The sequence below is a fragment of the Vombatus ursinus genome, unplaced genomic scaffold (assembly GCF_900497805.2).
Source record: "Vombatus ursinus unplaced genomic scaffold, bare-nosed wombat genome assembly UNPS02014809.1, whole genome shotgun sequence".
Classification (NCBI taxonomy): Eukaryota; Metazoa; Chordata; class Mammalia; order Diprotodontia; family Vombatidae; genus Vombatus; species Vombatus ursinus.
In genome coordinates this window covers 14,052,665-14,060,004 of record NW_020954587.1, presented here as the reverse complement: position 1 = coordinate 14,060,004, position 7,340 = coordinate 14,052,665, and the positions used below count along the sequence as shown (strand labels likewise).

The following is a 7,340-nucleotide window of genomic DNA, read 5'->3' as shown; positions in this document are numbered from 1 at the left end:
GGGACTGGATCTCAAGGCATCTCAACCTCCTCCCACACTGGGCAATTCATAGCTCACCAGCCTGGGTTGCTGCTCCGGCTGACTTTAGGGTGGTCAGAACTGGGCCCAGGTAGATACTGAGTACTTTTCCTCAGGCTTGGTGGAGTACTTCATAACCCCTCTAAATGCGTGGTGCTCTGTCCTGGTGACCTGTCTCAGTCTCTCAGTTCCTTGATTCTCTGACCCCGTTCTGGCATTGCAGAGCCTGTTTCCTCTGGCACCGGTAGTTCAGCACTTTGAAACACTGGTGCTTTTGGGTTGCAGTCCTCAGGAGGCTCTTGGCTGTTGAGGCCCAAGCAAATTTTTGCAGCCTGGAGCTGGAGTACCTACAGTACTGGAAAAGAGAGGGGACTGGGGTGTAAGTGTGGTTTTTGATGTAAGCCTTTGTCGTGTTCTGGGGTCTGCTGGTACAGCCTTGTTACCAGTAGCATGGGAGATGAGGAAAGAGTAACTGAGTGAACTCAGGGTTAGTGAGTCTCAATTACTGTTTTTTTTTTTTTTTTAACTTTCTTCTGAGTGTCCTTGAGCATGGTAACAGCTGAAGTTGCTTTGTATTATTCAGAACATAGTTTCTGTTTTGGGGAGGTCTGAGAGGTTTTGGGGATTGGAGGAAATGACTAGTCCACTATCTTGTTGCTCAAATAATCTGGTCCAGCTATTTAGAATTATATTTACATGTAACATAATAACTTAGGCTAATAACTGGTCTAATGGATCTAGTTTCTTATCACTGACTGACTGATCACTCTGCCCCTATTCCTGAGCTAATAGTTGGTATGACTGACCATCAGGAGCATTATAGACTTATTTGCCTACACCTGGGCTGGCAGCAGTGGCAGATTGGCCATTAGTCTATTTATGTTCTGTGGATTGAATCTGTATCCTAGGATACTCTGTGGCTCTGCCATAGGCTTTAAAGGTTTTTCCTCCAATTATCTGTCATTAAAAAGATTGGAAAATTATGATGACTTGAGATCCATTGTCCAGGACAGCACTATAGCTTACATTTTCATTTGTTTTTAAACCAGCACCTCTGTGAGAGGGCCTATGACTTGAAGTGGAAGAGTCATAAGGAATGACTGATGATGGTAGTGTGACTGTCGTTGGGACCCAAGATGGCCTCTTCACCTGGTCCTATTTTGGTTTCCTGAAGTTGTACAAGAAGATTTCTGGGGTAGCTATATGGCACAGTGGATAAAGCTCTGGCCTTGGAGTCAGGAGGACCTGAGTTCAAATCTGGCCTCAGATATTTGACAATTACTAGCTTGTGACCCTGGGCAAGTTACTTAACCCCGTTGCCTCACCAAAAACAAAACAAAACAAAAAAAAAAAGCCAAAAAAAGAAGAAGAAGATTTTAACTTCTGCATGACCAGGATTGCATTGTCTTTACTAGTACATTCAACATAAGGATGGCCATCTAATGCACAATTATAATAGAAGGTGGATCTGTTACTCTGATGATTACCTTGTGGAGGTCTTTGTTGGAGTTTCATGCCCTCTGTTCCTTTGGTCCACTAAATCTCCAAGGGGATTAGGATTGTGTATTGCTTCTTCCCTGCCCTCCCCCACCCCCACCCCCATACTTTCTCTAGGCCTGAGCCAGCAGCTCAGCACTAGTGATGCTATTGCCTTCCTGAGACCAGGCCCTTCATAGTAGACTGATGCATGGAGTTAAGGAGTATGTATGTCACCCCAGACATTTTTGGCAGTGATTTCTGCACGGGAAGAGCTGTGATGACATCAGATGCATGAGGGGCATGTAACAAACCTCTTTGCAATGCAATTTTACCTGAGTTCTCAGGATGCACAGCAACTTTCTGTATCAGTCTCCATATGCATTGGTCTGCCCTGAGGAAGGACTCAATAGGTTTTTCTCTTTTGAACTTCACAATATTAGAGAAAAATTAGCATAGTTATTCTGGTCTGGCTCCCAGGATATGCCAGCTAAAATTTGTGTAAATTCATGCCAGGTGACATCTGGCAAGACATCAAGGTTATCCACTGCCACTGAATCTTTTCCCCTTAGACTCTTTCTATCCCTCCTGATCCTTGCAAAGCCCTCTCTTGATTCTTCTATCCCCACCAGTTGTAATCCTATCTCTCCTCTTTGCCATGGCTAAAACTCTTTGAGAAAACCATTTACAAATGATGTCTCCATTTGCTTTCTTCTCACTCTCTTCTTAACTCTTTGCAGTTTGGCTACTGGCTTCATAATTCAATTGAAACTTTTCTTAATCTAATGGTCTTTTCTCAGTTTGCATCCTTGATGTTTCCTCAGCCTTGGAAACTGTTGATCACCCTCTTCTTGGGATACAGACATAGTCTGTATAGACTATGACCGTAGACATTGCTCAAAGGGTATGTGTGGTTTTATAGCTGTTTGGGTATAGTTCCAAATTGCTCTACAGAATGGCTAAATCAGTTCACAACTCCACCAACAGTACATTAGTGTCTCAATTTTCCCAAATCTCTTCCAGCATTTGTTATTTTTCTTTTCTGTCATATTAGCCAATCTGAAGTGTTTTGCTTCTGACTACAGCCTCCCGCAATCCACCCTCCCTTCTATTATCTCCTCCCACATTTTATCTCTTTACCCTCCTACTTTCCTGTAGAGTAGGATGCATTTCTACACCCAACTGTATGTGTACGTTATTCCCTCTTTGAGCCAATTCTAATGAATAGTAAGGTTCATGTGCTCCCACCCACCTCTTCCCTTGTCCCCTCCTCTCTTTTGTGCCTCTTTTATGTGAGATAATGTACCCCATTCTATCTTTACCCTTCTCCCAGTGCATTCTTCTGACTCCTTAATTTTATTTATTTTTTAGATAATCATCCCATCATATTTAAGTTATACCTGTGCCCTCTATTTATATATATATATATATATTTTCCTTCTAATTACCCTAATAATAAGAAAGTTCTTAGGAGTTACAAGTATCATCTTCTTATGTAGGAATGTAAACAGTTTAACTTTATTGAATCCCTTATGATTTCTCTTTCTTGTTTACTTTTTTATGTTTTGCTTGAGTGTTGCATTTGAAAGTCAAATTTTCTATTTAGCTCTGGTTTTTTCATCAGGAATGCTTGAAAGTCCTCCATTTCATTGAATATCCATTTTTTCCCCTGAAGGATTATACACTCGGTTTTGCTGGGTAGGTGATTCTTGGTTGTAGTCCTAGCTCTTTTGTCCTGTGGAATATCATATTCCAAGCCCTATGATCCCTTATTGTAGAAGCTGCTAAATCTTGTATTACCTTGACTGTGGCTCCACAATATTTGAATTGTTACTTTCTGGCTATTTACAATATCTTCTCCTTGACCTGGGAGCTCTGGAATTGGCTATAATATTCCTAGTTTTCATTTTGGGATCTCTTTTAGAAGGTGATCAGTGGAGTCTTTTAATTTCTATTTTGCTCCCTGGTTCTAGGATATCAGGGCAGTTTTCTTTGATAATTTCTTGAAAGATGATATTGAGGCTCTTTTTTGATCATGACTTTCAGATAGTCTAACAATTCTTAAATTATCTCTCCTCAATCTATTTTCCAGATCAGTACTTTTTCCAATGAGATATTTCACATTTTATGCTATTTTTTCATTCTTTTGATTTGTTTGATTGTATCTTGATATCTCATGAAGTCGTTAGCTTCCACTTGCTCAATTCTAAATTCCAAATAATTTTAAGGAGTTATTTTCTTCAGCGAGCTTTTAATTTCCTTTTCCATTTGGCCAATTTTGCTTTTTCATGGAGTTCTTTTCTTCAGTGAATTTTTTTGTGCCTATTTTACCATTTGGCTTGTTCTCTTTTTTAAGGTGTTGTTTTCTTCAGTATTTTTTTGTGTGCCTTCTTTAGCAAGCTGTTGACTCTTTTTTCTTGATTTTCTTGTATTACTCTCATTTCTTTTCCCAATTTTCCCTCTACATCTTTTATTTGATTTTTAAAATCCTTTTCCAGGTCTTCTAGCAATTCTTTTTGGGCCTGAGAACAATTCACATTTTTCTTTGAGGCCTTGGATATAGCAATTTTGACTCTTTTGTCTTTTTCTGAGGTTGTGTTTTGATCTTTCCCGTGACCTTAGTAGTTTTCTATGGTCAGGATATATATATATATACACATATATATGTATATATATAGTGTATATATATGTATATGTATATATATGTGTATATATATACATATATACATATATGTATATATATACACATATATGTGTATATATATATATATATATATATATTTTTTTTTTCTCATTTTTCCAGCCTGTTTTTTGACTTTTATTTAAGTCTATGTTAAACTTGGGCTATGCTCCTGGAGTGGAGAGGGCACTGTCCTAAGTTTCAGGCTTTTTATGCAACTGTTTTCAGAGCAGATTCTGGGGATCTATAAGTTTTTGGTTCTTCCAAGGTGGTATGATCTAAGGAGAGGTGTGTTTTCTACTTTCTTGGCCTGTGCTCTGGTCTATGAGTGACCACAAGAACTCTTTTTTGCCCTCAAACTATGATCAGGATCCCTTTTCCCTTGGGGCTGCAAGCTCTGGCATGATAGTACTCCTCCTTGACCTAGGACTATGACCCAGGACTGCAACCTGGGTCCAGGTATGGCAATGCAACAGAGTCCTGCCCTTAGTGTTAGAAAAGGGACCCCTGTAATCTCCTTCTGACCAGTTGCCAAACCCCTTTAGTATCTGTGGGCTGAGAGCTCTGGAAGCTGCCACTACACTGTCACTGATTCAGTTGCCCTCATTGCTGGCTGCTGGTTTGCTACAGTGTGGCCTATGCTAGTACAGCCTGTACCTCACTCTAACCCCAGTGTGACAGACCTTTCCTACTAACCTTCTAAATTGTCTTGGGATGGAAATTTATTTTACCCTATTCTTTAGTGGGTTCTGCTTTTCCAGAACTTGTTTTGAGGTGTTGTTTAAAGTTGTTTTGAGGGGAATTTGGGAGAGCTCAGGTGAGTCCCTGCCTTTTCTTTTTTCTTTTTTGAAATAGTTCAAAGATTTTTATTCTACTAGTTTTAATTACAGTACTTTTTGTCAAAAAGAAAACTGAGAACAAGTATACAAAACTGTTGATTACTAATTATGTATTGAAAGTAGTAAGAGTTTCCACAACACCAAACAAACCAGTTCTGAGTTTTTCCCAAGATAAAGTTTAACTGTTCCAGCTTCTTCAATATTTATCAAAATACAAAGAAAAAAAAAGATCTTTTTTTATCAGATGGCAAATCTGACCCTTGTAGTAATAAGGGGTAATAAAGGATTTCACACATACAGATAGGGGGATTATTCCAAAACAGCACCAAATACTTCTAGAATAGAATGACTCTCCAAACTGTCATGCTCAATTTATTTGCTTTCAAAACCTAGACACCATAGAGAAATGCCATTTTTGAAATATCTCTAGCCTCAATTTGGGTCTAACCTAGACTGTGCCTACTGTGGAGAAGTTTGAACAGAAGTACCACACACTTGACCAAAATTAAAAGGCTAGTGTTTTTGTTGTCCAAATATAGAAAGCTCTTCTCAATCTTTATAACCAGCCATCATTACGTTCTTCCTAAGTATGATGGAGAACTAATCACAGCCTGACCTGAACTGCAGGAGGGAAAAGTCAAGTTATAAATGATTTATGATTGAAGATCTAATGTTCTCAATGTGCAGCCTGCTCTGAACTACAACCTCAAAGCTTTTTTTCATAAGTATCCATGTGAACACAACTACAGGCACAAACTCTATGAAATACATATGAAATACATAAAGATCCGAAGACTTAGCATTATGTGGATCTCGATTTTAACCATACGAAATTGATCACTTGTTTGATTTTTATCATCACTTCTTAAGTTTCAAAAGAGAAACCATAGACAATTACAGTGATCTAGTATTCAAGTTGTTATTGCAAAACCTACACTAAGCATGTTTCTTTGCTCTGTGTTCAAGTGCTTTACTTGTCTTTAAAAACTTTTTTTTCACTATTTTAAAAAAAACACTGATTTCAGGTTAAAAACTAACCATCAACATGAATCTCAACATAGATTTTATAAGCCAGTAGGAGTAGCATTCAGCTCTGCTTAATTCTCTTGCCAGTACTAAATGGTGAGTTCATTTTTTTTTTTTACAATAAAAAAAAAAGCTGAGCAATATCGCATAGGAGTGCCAGAAACTGCCCCACTGGACACAAAAACTATTTACATTAAATAAAAAACCTGTTTTCAGGCATGTATTTGCAACATTTACAGCATGATGTAATACATACTGTGACAAGAGATAGGAAAAAAAAAACCCAGCTTCCAGCACTCAATATCACAAAGCAGCACAGTTTGCCACATGACAGTCAGGTGAGGGGCAAATAGGAGGAAATAAGAAAGAGAGAAGGAAAGAGCTGTTTATTTTTGGTTTCAGAGCTGATTGAACTACCAGTCCAGTCCTTCATAGAACCTGTCCCCATTAGTGGCAGAAGTGTCTTGGATGTGCCAGTTTCTGTGACGAAGAGATTGCAGTTCATTTAATCTGTGATTTCAGTTGCATTCATGGCATTGCGATTATCTTGTTTGTTAGCAAACAGTAATGAAACAGCATCTCTAAGCTCATCTTCCGCCAACATTCTTACCAGTTCTTCTCGGGCCTCATTCAATCGTACCCTGTCATTACTGTCAACCACAAAAATCAGTCTTTTTGTGTTCTGGAAGTAATGGCACCATAGAGGTTAGATCTTGTCCTATATCCCACAGTGTGAAGCTAATGTTTTTGTATTCTACAGTATCTATGTTGAAACCTATAGTGGGAATAACAGTTACTATTTCACCCAGCTTCAGTTTGTACAAAATAGTTATCTTTCCTGCAGTATCCAGACCAACCATTAGAATCTGCATTTCTTTTTTGCCAAATAGCCCTTTGAAGAGTCTAGAAAATATGTTAAAAAATATAATTCTATTTCTATAAAATATAATTCTAATTCTAAAAAAAGGAAATCTCCCTGCTCCTGAGCCTCAGCTTCCCATTTCCTCACCTATGAGTGGCTGCCGCTTCTTCTTCATATTGGCTCTCCAGGTGTTGCTTTCACTCCCACAAGCTGATGGCTCCCCAGTCCTTGCCTTTTCTCTGCCATTTTGCTTCAACTTTACTATTTGCTTTTTTAGAAATGGATTTTTAAAGTTTTCTATCAGCAAAAATCTGCTTTCTCATTCTTTTCTCTACCTTCTCCTCCTAATCAACAGAACCTGGTTCTGTTTCTTCACTTTTCATCAGTTCATACAAGTCTTTCCAGGTCCCTCTGAAATCGTCCCCTTCATCATTTCTTA

General features: G+C 38.5%; 1 pseudogene; it reads right to left on the bottom strand.

Moving 5' to 3' along the window:
• Positions 1-202: 202 nt before the first annotated feature.
• Positions 203-7,076, bottom strand: LOC114052758 (annotated as a pseudogene).
• Between the last annotated feature and the right edge of the window lie 264 nt (positions 7,077-7,340).